This window comes from Chiloscyllium punctatum, chromosome 1, assembly GCF_047496795.1.
Source record: "Chiloscyllium punctatum isolate Juve2018m chromosome 1, sChiPun1.3, whole genome shotgun sequence".
NCBI lineage: Eukaryota > Metazoa > Chordata > Chondrichthyes > Orectolobiformes > Hemiscylliidae > Chiloscyllium > Chiloscyllium punctatum.
This window is the reverse complement of record NC_092739.1, coordinates 132,733,938-132,743,200: the sequence shown is the minus strand read 5'-3', so window position 1 is coordinate 132,743,200 and position 9,263 is coordinate 132,733,938.

The following is a 9,263-nucleotide window of genomic DNA, read 5'->3' as shown; positions in this document are numbered from 1 at the left end:
GTCCACGATGACATTGCTTCTTCCACCTTGTGTATTACTACTAAACAGTATGATGCCCTCACTTTTGAAGATGGAAACAGTAATAGCAACATAGGAACAGGAGTAGGCCATTCAGCCTCTCGAGCCTGTTCCACCATTCAGTGAGATTACAGCTGCTGTTTGACCTAATTCCATATGTGCCAAAAGCACGTATATCCCTTTATACCTTAATAAAAATTTTATCTATTTCTGGTTAAAAATTAACAATTGATCCAGCGTTCAGTGCTATTTGTAGAACAGAGTTCCAAATATCTAGCACCCTTTGTGTGTAGAAGTGCTTCCTTTCATCTTTCCTGAATGGTCCATCCCTAATTCTCGGACTATGCCTCCTAGTTCTTGAATCCCCAACAAGTGGAAATAGTTTATCTTTATCTACCCTGTCTTTTCCTGGTAATATCTTGAAGATTTCGATCAGATCACCCCTTATCCTTCTAAATTGTAAAGAAAATGTTTGTATAATCTCATCATAACTTAATACCTCAAGTCCAGGCATCATTCTTGTAAACCACCGATGTACTCCCTCTGACCAACGTATTTTTCCTAAGGTATAGTTGCCAGATTTGTTTATGGTACTTCAAATGGGGTCTAACCAAAATTTTATATAACTGCAACATCTGCACCCTTGTACTCCAGTTCTCTCAATATAAAGGCAAGCATTCCATTAGCTTCTTGGTTATTTTCTGCAAATGTTCATGACATTTTACAGGTCTATGCACTTGAACCCCCAAGTGTCTTTGGACATCCACTGTGTTTAACTCCTGCCATCTAGAAATATACTGATTTATCCCTTTTCCAAAATAGATAACCTTACTGCCAAAGTTTGGGCCATTCACTTAGTCTGGTAATATCCCTTTATGATTTTATGCAATCACCTACACTGTCTGCAATGTTGCCTAACTTTGTTTTTTCAGCAAATTTGGGTATTATCTTATTCATTAATAAATGAAGTGAATAATTAAGGCCATAACAGATCCTTGAGGGACATCGCTGGTCACATCCTGCCAAATTGAGTGCCTACTTATTATCCACACCTTCCGATGCCTGCATCAACCAATTTGACAGCCATGTCAGTAATTTGCCCTCTATTCCATGCTGAGTCTCCCTGATTTAATTGAAAATTCTCAAGGAGTTCAGTTACCTCAACCTTGAATTTAGACTCAAACAATTTCCCTGCCACAGATATTAGGCTAACTGGTCTGTAATTCCCTGGTTTTCCTCTTTTGCCCTCCTTGAAAGCAAAGTAACCTGAAATTTTCCAATCCAGAGGGATGACTCCTGTATCTAGGGAACTCTGAAGGATTATAATTAGGACGTCTACAATGTGCTCCCCTACTTGCTTCACCCCCCCCTTAGATGGAATTCTTCAGGTCCTGGGCAATTGGCATATTTTAATTCCATTAATTTTTTTATTGATATTTTATTTGTTAATTTTGTTCAGTCGCAGTTCCCAATGCACTAATTTCCTCAGGACTTCGGGAAAGCAATTCTTCTTTTCTACAGTAAATATTGGGGCAAAGTAATTATTCATGTCTACCATTTCCCGTAGTCATCGACAGCATCCCCACTTTCAGGCTTTAGCGGGCCACCGTTGCTCTTTTCCTTTATTCAATTATAAAATTTCTTATTGATTTTGATATTCTTGGCAAGTGTCCTTTTATAATCCCTTTTGATAGCTCTTATAAACTGATTGTGGTCATTTGATCCTTGTTTGTTTGCCGTTTAGCAGATTCTGAGAGGTTTTTTTTCGTTTTTGTAAGTTCTGTTAGTTTTAATGCTGTCCATTTATATCTTTTAGTTGTCAGGTCTGGACAGTGAGGAAATTTGGTGCTGAAAGTTAGAAGTCTCTGGTTCGGCTCAGATCTTTGAGACACATTTACTATTTTTAAGGTTTAGGGTAGTCCATTCTTTTTTTTACAGATTCATTATATAGAGTAGTGGTGTCACTTCTGTAAGTATTAAAACTTCAGTTTCATGCATTTCCAAAGGGAAAATTGATTCAACTTTGCCAGATATACTTGCTTTCCTTTCTCTCTTTGCTTTCCCGGCTAAAGAAATATACGTAACGTTTTTCCAAAGGTACCTTTCAGATTTACTGCTACTTTTAGTATTGTGAGGTTTCTAATCTGGGTTACTCTGGCATTATAATGATAAGCACCCTGAAAAATCATGTGACAACCATATGATTTGAAATTGTTGTTAAGACTGTTACGAAAGCTCCTATTGCAATGTATGAATGTGATTAATGAATATTGAACTTAGACTTTTACTTTTCCTAATTCTTTTGCGCCCCCCCCCCCCCTACTTCTGCTAAAGGAGGAGGTATAGACTTTAGATTAATCCTTTAATTTAATTCCCTTGTTGAATTATGTAATAAATTAGTCACTGTATTTAATTGCGACCCATCAAGATACTTGGTGTTCTGCGAACATTTAATGCAGTGTTAAAGCAAAAGCTGCATATATCACTTCTACATTTTGAGTCCAGAATTAGCAAATTTGGCTGTGACAATAGGAATTAAGAGAATCATTCTCAGTATTCTTTTTCTCTTTTCATGGTTCCTTAAATTCCTACTAAAGCTGTAGTTTTTAATTTTTTTCAGATTTATACTTTTCTCTAAACAATTTTTGAAGTACAATTCCATCATTTCAACTTCCTTGCATGTGAACCAAAGCTGTGAATAGCAATGAGTTATTGTATAAGACGATGAGCTGCAGGAGCAGAAGTTGGTTATTCAATCCATCGAGTCTGATCCATCATTTAAGGGATATGATTGCCCTGCACTCCACTTTCCTGCCTTTACCCATAGCCCTTGATTCCTCATGCATTTGCTGTGTCCATGAGAGAAGAAATTCTTTTGCATCTGTGCCTTTGATATGGCCCCTTATTCTGAGATTGTGCGTTCAGGTCCTAGACACTGTCCAGAAGGAGAAACAACCTTTCTACATCCACCCTGTCAAGTCCACCAATGTATGCTTGAATAAGGTTGGCTCTCGTGTTTCAAAATGCCAACGCATATGGGCCCAGCACACCCAATCTCCTCATAAGACAGTCCCTTCATTCCTGGGAATAGCCTAGTGAACACTTTCTGGACTGCCTCCAATGCCTGTAAATCTACCCTTAGATAAGGCGTCCCAAAAGAAGAGGGAGGCAATGGCCTAGTGATATTATCACTAGAGTATAAATCCAGAGATCAGGTAATGTCCATGGCATATGGTGGGAATTTGAATTCAGTTAAAGTCTAATTAAGAGTCCAATAATGACTGTGAAACTATTGCCAATTGTTGGAAAAACTTATTTGATTCACCAATCCTTTGGGGAATGAAATCTGCTATTTTTATCCTCTCAACAAACTCTCAACTACCCTCCGGGCAATAAATACTAGCCTGACCAGTGATGTCCCCATCCTGTGAATGACTTTTTTAAAAAAAAGTCCAGTGTTCCAACTGTATTTTGACTAGTGCTTTGTGTAATTTTAGCAAAACCTCCCTCTCTATTTCCTTTTAAACTAAACACCAGTACTCCATTTGTCTTCCCTATTACCCACTGAACTTAGAATCTAGCATTTTGTGAATCATGGATGAAGACTACAAAATCATTCTTTTCTGTCACATTTCACAATCTTCCAGCATCAAAATATTCTACATCTCAAAACAAAAGATGCAACTTTTGAAGTAGCAAATGATCATTGTCCATTTTAATACTACAAGTATGTAATTTGATTCATTTTGCCAGAGTGGCGAGGAAAGGAGTGGTGCTGAAGAGAGGGCTGCCAGGAAGGGTGAGTTTTCCCACATTAAAAGGTGCGAGGGAGGAGTGAAGGACTTCTGGGAAGTCATATATTTGTGTGGTTGCGTTACCGGAAACACTACTTGGATAGTGTCTCCCAGCCATCCTCCTCCTCTAACCAAAAAATGGTTCTGTGCACCAGATTGGTGAGGTAATGAGTTTTTTTTTAGTTTTTTCAACAGTCTCTCTGGGAATTTAGAATAGTGGGGATGGAGGTTAGGGCAGTTGAATGTTCCTCCTGCAGAATGTGGGAGGTAAGGGTCACCACTAATGTCCCTGCTGACTACATCTGCGGGAAGTGCACCCAATTCCAGCTGCTCTGACCGCGTTAGGGAGCTGGAGCTGGATGAACTTCGGATCATTCGGGAGGCAGAGGGAGTCATTGAGAGGAGTTACAGGGAGGTAGTCACTCCTAAGATTCCAGAAAAAGGCAGATGGGTTACAGTCAGGGGATGGAAAGGGAACCGGCAGGCAGTGCAGGAATCTCGTGTGGCCATTCCCCTAAACAATAAGTATACCTTTTTGGATACGGTTGGGAGGGGGGGGGGGGGAACGACTTACTAGGGGAAAGTAGTGGAGCACAGGGTCTGGTACAGAGTCTGTCCCTGCTGCTCAGAAGGGAAGGGGGAAGAGGAACAGAGCAGTAGTCATTGGGGACTCCATAGTTAGGGGGAAAGATAGGAGGTTCTGTGGGGACAAGAGAGACTCACGGTTGCTGTGTTGCCTCCCAGGTGTCAGGGTTCTTGATGTCTCTGATCGTGTTTTTGGGATCCTTAAGGGGGAGGGGGAGCAGCTCCAAGTCGTGGTCCACATCGGCACCAACGATATAGGTAGGAAGAGAGATGGGGATTTAAGGCAGAAATTCATGGAGCTAGGATGGAAGCTTAGAGCTAGGACAAAGAGTTGTTGTCTCTGGTTTGTTGCACGTGCTAGTGAGGCAAGGAATAGGGAGAGGGAGGAGTTGAACACGTGGCTACAGGGATGGTGCAGGAGAGAGGGTTTTGGATTTTTGGATAATTGGGGCTCTTTCTGGGATAGGTGGGACCTCTACAAGCAGGATGGACTTCATCTGAACCAGAGGGGTACCAATATCCTGGGGGGGATATTCGCTAAAGCTATTGAGGTGGGTTTAAACTAATCCAGCAGGGGGATGGGAACCAAAATTGTAGTTCGAGTATAGCAAAGGCTGAGAGTAGGGAGGTCCAAAATCAAGTTTCAGCGATGCAAGATGGCACCGGCAAGCAAGAAGTTGGTTTGAAGTGTGTCTACTTCAATGCCAGGAGCATCCCGGTGGGTGAACTTGCAGCATGGGTTGGTACCTGGGACTTCGATGTTGTGGCCATTTCGGAGACATGGAAAGAGCAGGGGCAGGAATGCTTGTTGCAGGTGCCAGGATTTAGATGTTTCAGTAAGAACAGAGAAGATGGTAATAAAAAGGTGGGTGGGGGGGGGGGGGTTGGCATTGTTGGTCAAGGACAGTATTACAGTTATAGGAAGGATGTTTGGGGACTCATCAGCTGAGGTTAGAAACAGGAAAGGAGAGGTCACTCTTGGGAGTTTTCTTTAGGCCTCCGAATAGTTCCAGAGATGTAGAGGAAAGGATAGCAAAGATGATTCTTGATAGGAATGAGAGAGACATGTCATGGGGGACTTCAACTTTCCAAATATTGACTGGGAACACTATAGTACAAGTACTATAGATGGGTCAGTTCTTGTCCAGTGTGTGCAGGAGGGCTTCCTGACACAGCATGTAGACAGGCTAACAAGGGGCGAAGCCACATTAGATTTGTTACTGGGTAATGAGCCCGGCCAGGTGTTAGACTTGGAAGTAGGTGAGCACTTTGGTGATAGCTGTTATGTTTACTTTAGTTATAGAAAAGGATAGGTGTATACCACTGGGCAAGAGTTACAGCTGGGGGAAAGGCAATTACAATGCGATTAGGCAAGATTTAGGAAGCATAGGATGGGGAAGGAAACTGCAGGGGATGGGCACATTAGAAATGTGGAGCTTATTCAAGGAAAAGTTCCTGTGTGTCCTAGATAAGTATGTACCTGTCAGGCAGGGAGGAATCTGTAGAGTGCGGGAACTGTGGTTTACGAAGGAAGTTGAATCTCTGGTCAAGAGGAAGAAGGCTTATGTTAGGATGAGATGTGAAGGCTCAGGGCACTTGAGGGTTACAAGGTAGCCAGGAAAGACCTAAAGAGAGAGCTCGGAAGAGCCAGGAGAAGACATAAAACGTTGTTGGCGGATAGGATCAGGGTAAACCCTAAGGCTTTCTCTAGGTATTGAAGGAATAAAAGAATGACGAGAGTAAGATTATGGCCAATCAAGGATAGTAGTGGGAAGTTGTCTGTGGAGATAGAGGAGATAGGGGAAGCACTTAATGAATATTTTTCGACAGTATACATTCTAGAAAATGACAATGTTGTCGAGGAGAATACGGAGATACAGGCTACTACACTAGGCGAGATTGAGGTTCACAAGGAAGAGGTATTAGAAATCATGCAGAGTGTGAAAATAGATAAGTCCTCTGGGCCGGATGGGATTTATCCAAGGATCCTCTGGGAAGCCAGGGAGGAGATTGCCGAGCCTTTGGCATTGATCTTTAAATCGTCATTGTCTACAGGAGTAGTGCCAGAAGACTGGAGGGTAGCAAATGTGGTTCCCCTGTTCAAGGGGAGTAGAGACAATCCTGGTAATTATCGACCAGTGAGCCTGCCTTCAGTTGTTGGTAAAGTGTTGGAAAAGGTTATAAGAGATAGGATTTATAATCATCTAGAAAAGAATAATTTGATTAGGGATAGTCAGCACGGTTTTGTGAAGGGTAGGCCGTGCCTCTCAAACCTTATTGAGTTCTTTGAGAAGGTGACCAAACAGGTAGATGAGAGTAAACTGGTTGATGTGGTGTATATGGATTTCAGCAAGGCGTTCGATAAGGTTCCTCATAGTACGCTATTGTACAAAATGCAGAAGAATGGGATTGTGGGAGGTATAGCAGTTTGGATCAGTAATTGGCTTGCTGGAAGAAGACAGAGGGTGGTGGTTGATGGGAAATGTTCATCCTGGAGTCCAGTTACCAGTGGTGTACCGCAAGGATCGGTGTTGTGTCCACTGCTGTTCATCATTTTTATAAACTACCTGGATGAGGGGGTAGAAGGGTGGGTTAGTAAATTTGCAGATGACGCTAAGAATTGTGGATAGTGATGAAGGATGTTTGTAGGTTACAAAGAGACATAGCTAAGCTGCAGAGCTGGGCTGAGAGGTGGCAAATGGAGTTTAATGCGGACAAGTGTGAGGTGATTCAATTTGGTCAGAGTAACCGGAATGCAAAGTACTGGGCTAATGGTAAGATTCTTGGTAGTGTAGATGAGCAGAGATATCTCTGTGTCCAGATACACAGATCCTTGAAAGTTGCCACCCAGGTTGACAGGGTTGTTAAGAAGGCATACAGTGTTTTAGCTTTTATTAATAGAGGGATCGAGTTCCGGAACCATGAGGTTATGCTACAGCTGTAAAACAAAAAAACTCTGGTGTGGCTGCACTTGGAATATTGTGTACAGTTCTGGTTACCACATTATAAGAAGAATGTGGAGGCTTTGGAAAGGGTGCAGAGGAGATTTACTAGGATGTTGCCTGGTATGGAGGGAAGGCCTTATGAGGAAAGGCTGTGGGACTTGAGGCTGTTTTCATTAGAGAGAGGGTTGAGAGGTGACTTAGAGATGTATGAGGTAATCAGAGGGTTAGATAGGGTGGATAGGGAGAGCCTTTTTCCAAGTATGGTGACAGCGAGTACGAGGAGGCATAGCTTTAAATTGAGGGGTAATAGATATAGGACGGATGTCAGAGGTAGTTTCTTAGAGTAGTAAGGGTATGGAATGCTTTGCCTGCAACAATAGTAGATTCGCCAACTTTAAGTGCATTTAAGTCGTTATTGGACAAGCATATGGATGTACATGGAATAGTGTAGGTTAGATGGGCTTCAGATTATATGACAGGTCGGTGTAACATTGAGGGCTGAAGGGTCTGTACTGCACTGTAATGTTCTATGTTCTACGGCAAGAGTGGATCCAATTGGTGCTAACCGCATGAGGATCAGCCCCCTTCCCAGCTGCCAGTGGATTCAAACTCTGTCGTCTTGGTCTATTGGTGGCAGAAGTTATGGTTGTGGGTCAGACCTGCCTTCAGGCAAAGAGCTTGAGAAAAAGAATGCAGGGTGAGTCAATATCTATTTAATTCTATAATGCTTTCAAATTTACGATCCTGCTTTTTGCAGATTGATTTTCTTTTGCTTAGATATGTTATTCTATTTCTAAACTGGGGAAAATAGAAAGTGTTCTTTTCCCAGAGCTGGTTTAATGTATTTTTCTATAACACATGCACATGCTAAATTATCAAACCCCTCACAATTATATTTTTAATGATATCTTTGTTCATCTGCCATTTAATACTTTTTATTTAAATTTTTAATTTTATTTATTGTTTAATGAATGCAAATCTCTGGAGCCAAGTAGTAGCCACCTCATTCGCTCTGTTTGAGGTGATTTAGGCCACCACTTAATCTGTAGAGAGGACAGTCCTCAATATTGTGCAGTACTGTTTGTACCCCTCCTCACCTGCTTGAGGGATTACTCTCGCAGCACTGGAGTTTACTGTGAAGTAGGACCATTCCTACTCAAAAAGTTCAAAGTCTACAATTTGACAGTTAGGGGCATGTTGCAACAACATTCCTGAAGAAGTGCTCATGCCCGAAACGTCGATTCTCCTGCTCCTTGGATGCTGCCTGACCTGTGCTTTTCCAGCAACACATTTTCAGCTCTGATCTCCAGCATCTGCAGTCCTCACTTTCTCCTCCATGTTACAACTAGCTTACTAGTAGCTTCTGATTCCTTGATCCAAAGAATGTTTTCAAATTGAAACAGTTGGCTATGTTCAATTTGGTCGATCTGATAATAGGAACAACAACTTGTATTTACAATACATAGTAATTTTAACATAGCAAAAAACTCAAGGAGCAACTCTAAACAAAAATTAAAGGTAAGCCACGTGACATGGTAACGTTGGGCCGAAGGGCATGTTTCTATGGTGTAGACCTCTATGCCTCTGACATATTAGAAAAGATGGTCAAAAGTTTAGTGAGAGGCAGTAGTGCTAACTGCTGAGCCACCATGCCATCCTAAGGGCCACACTACCAACCCTAACAGTGCAGTTATTAAAGCATATGATAAAGCGTATCTTAAACTTTGTTAATAGGAATGTACAAAGGAGAAGCAAGGAGGCTGTGGTAAACTTACATAGGGTATGACTTTGCCACTGCTCAAGTATTGCATTTAGCTGTAGGTACATCATTTTAAAAAGGATGTGAATGCATTGGAGCATGTGCAGAAAAGATTCATAACAATGGTTCCAGAGACAAACAATTTCCGTCATAAAGGTAGAA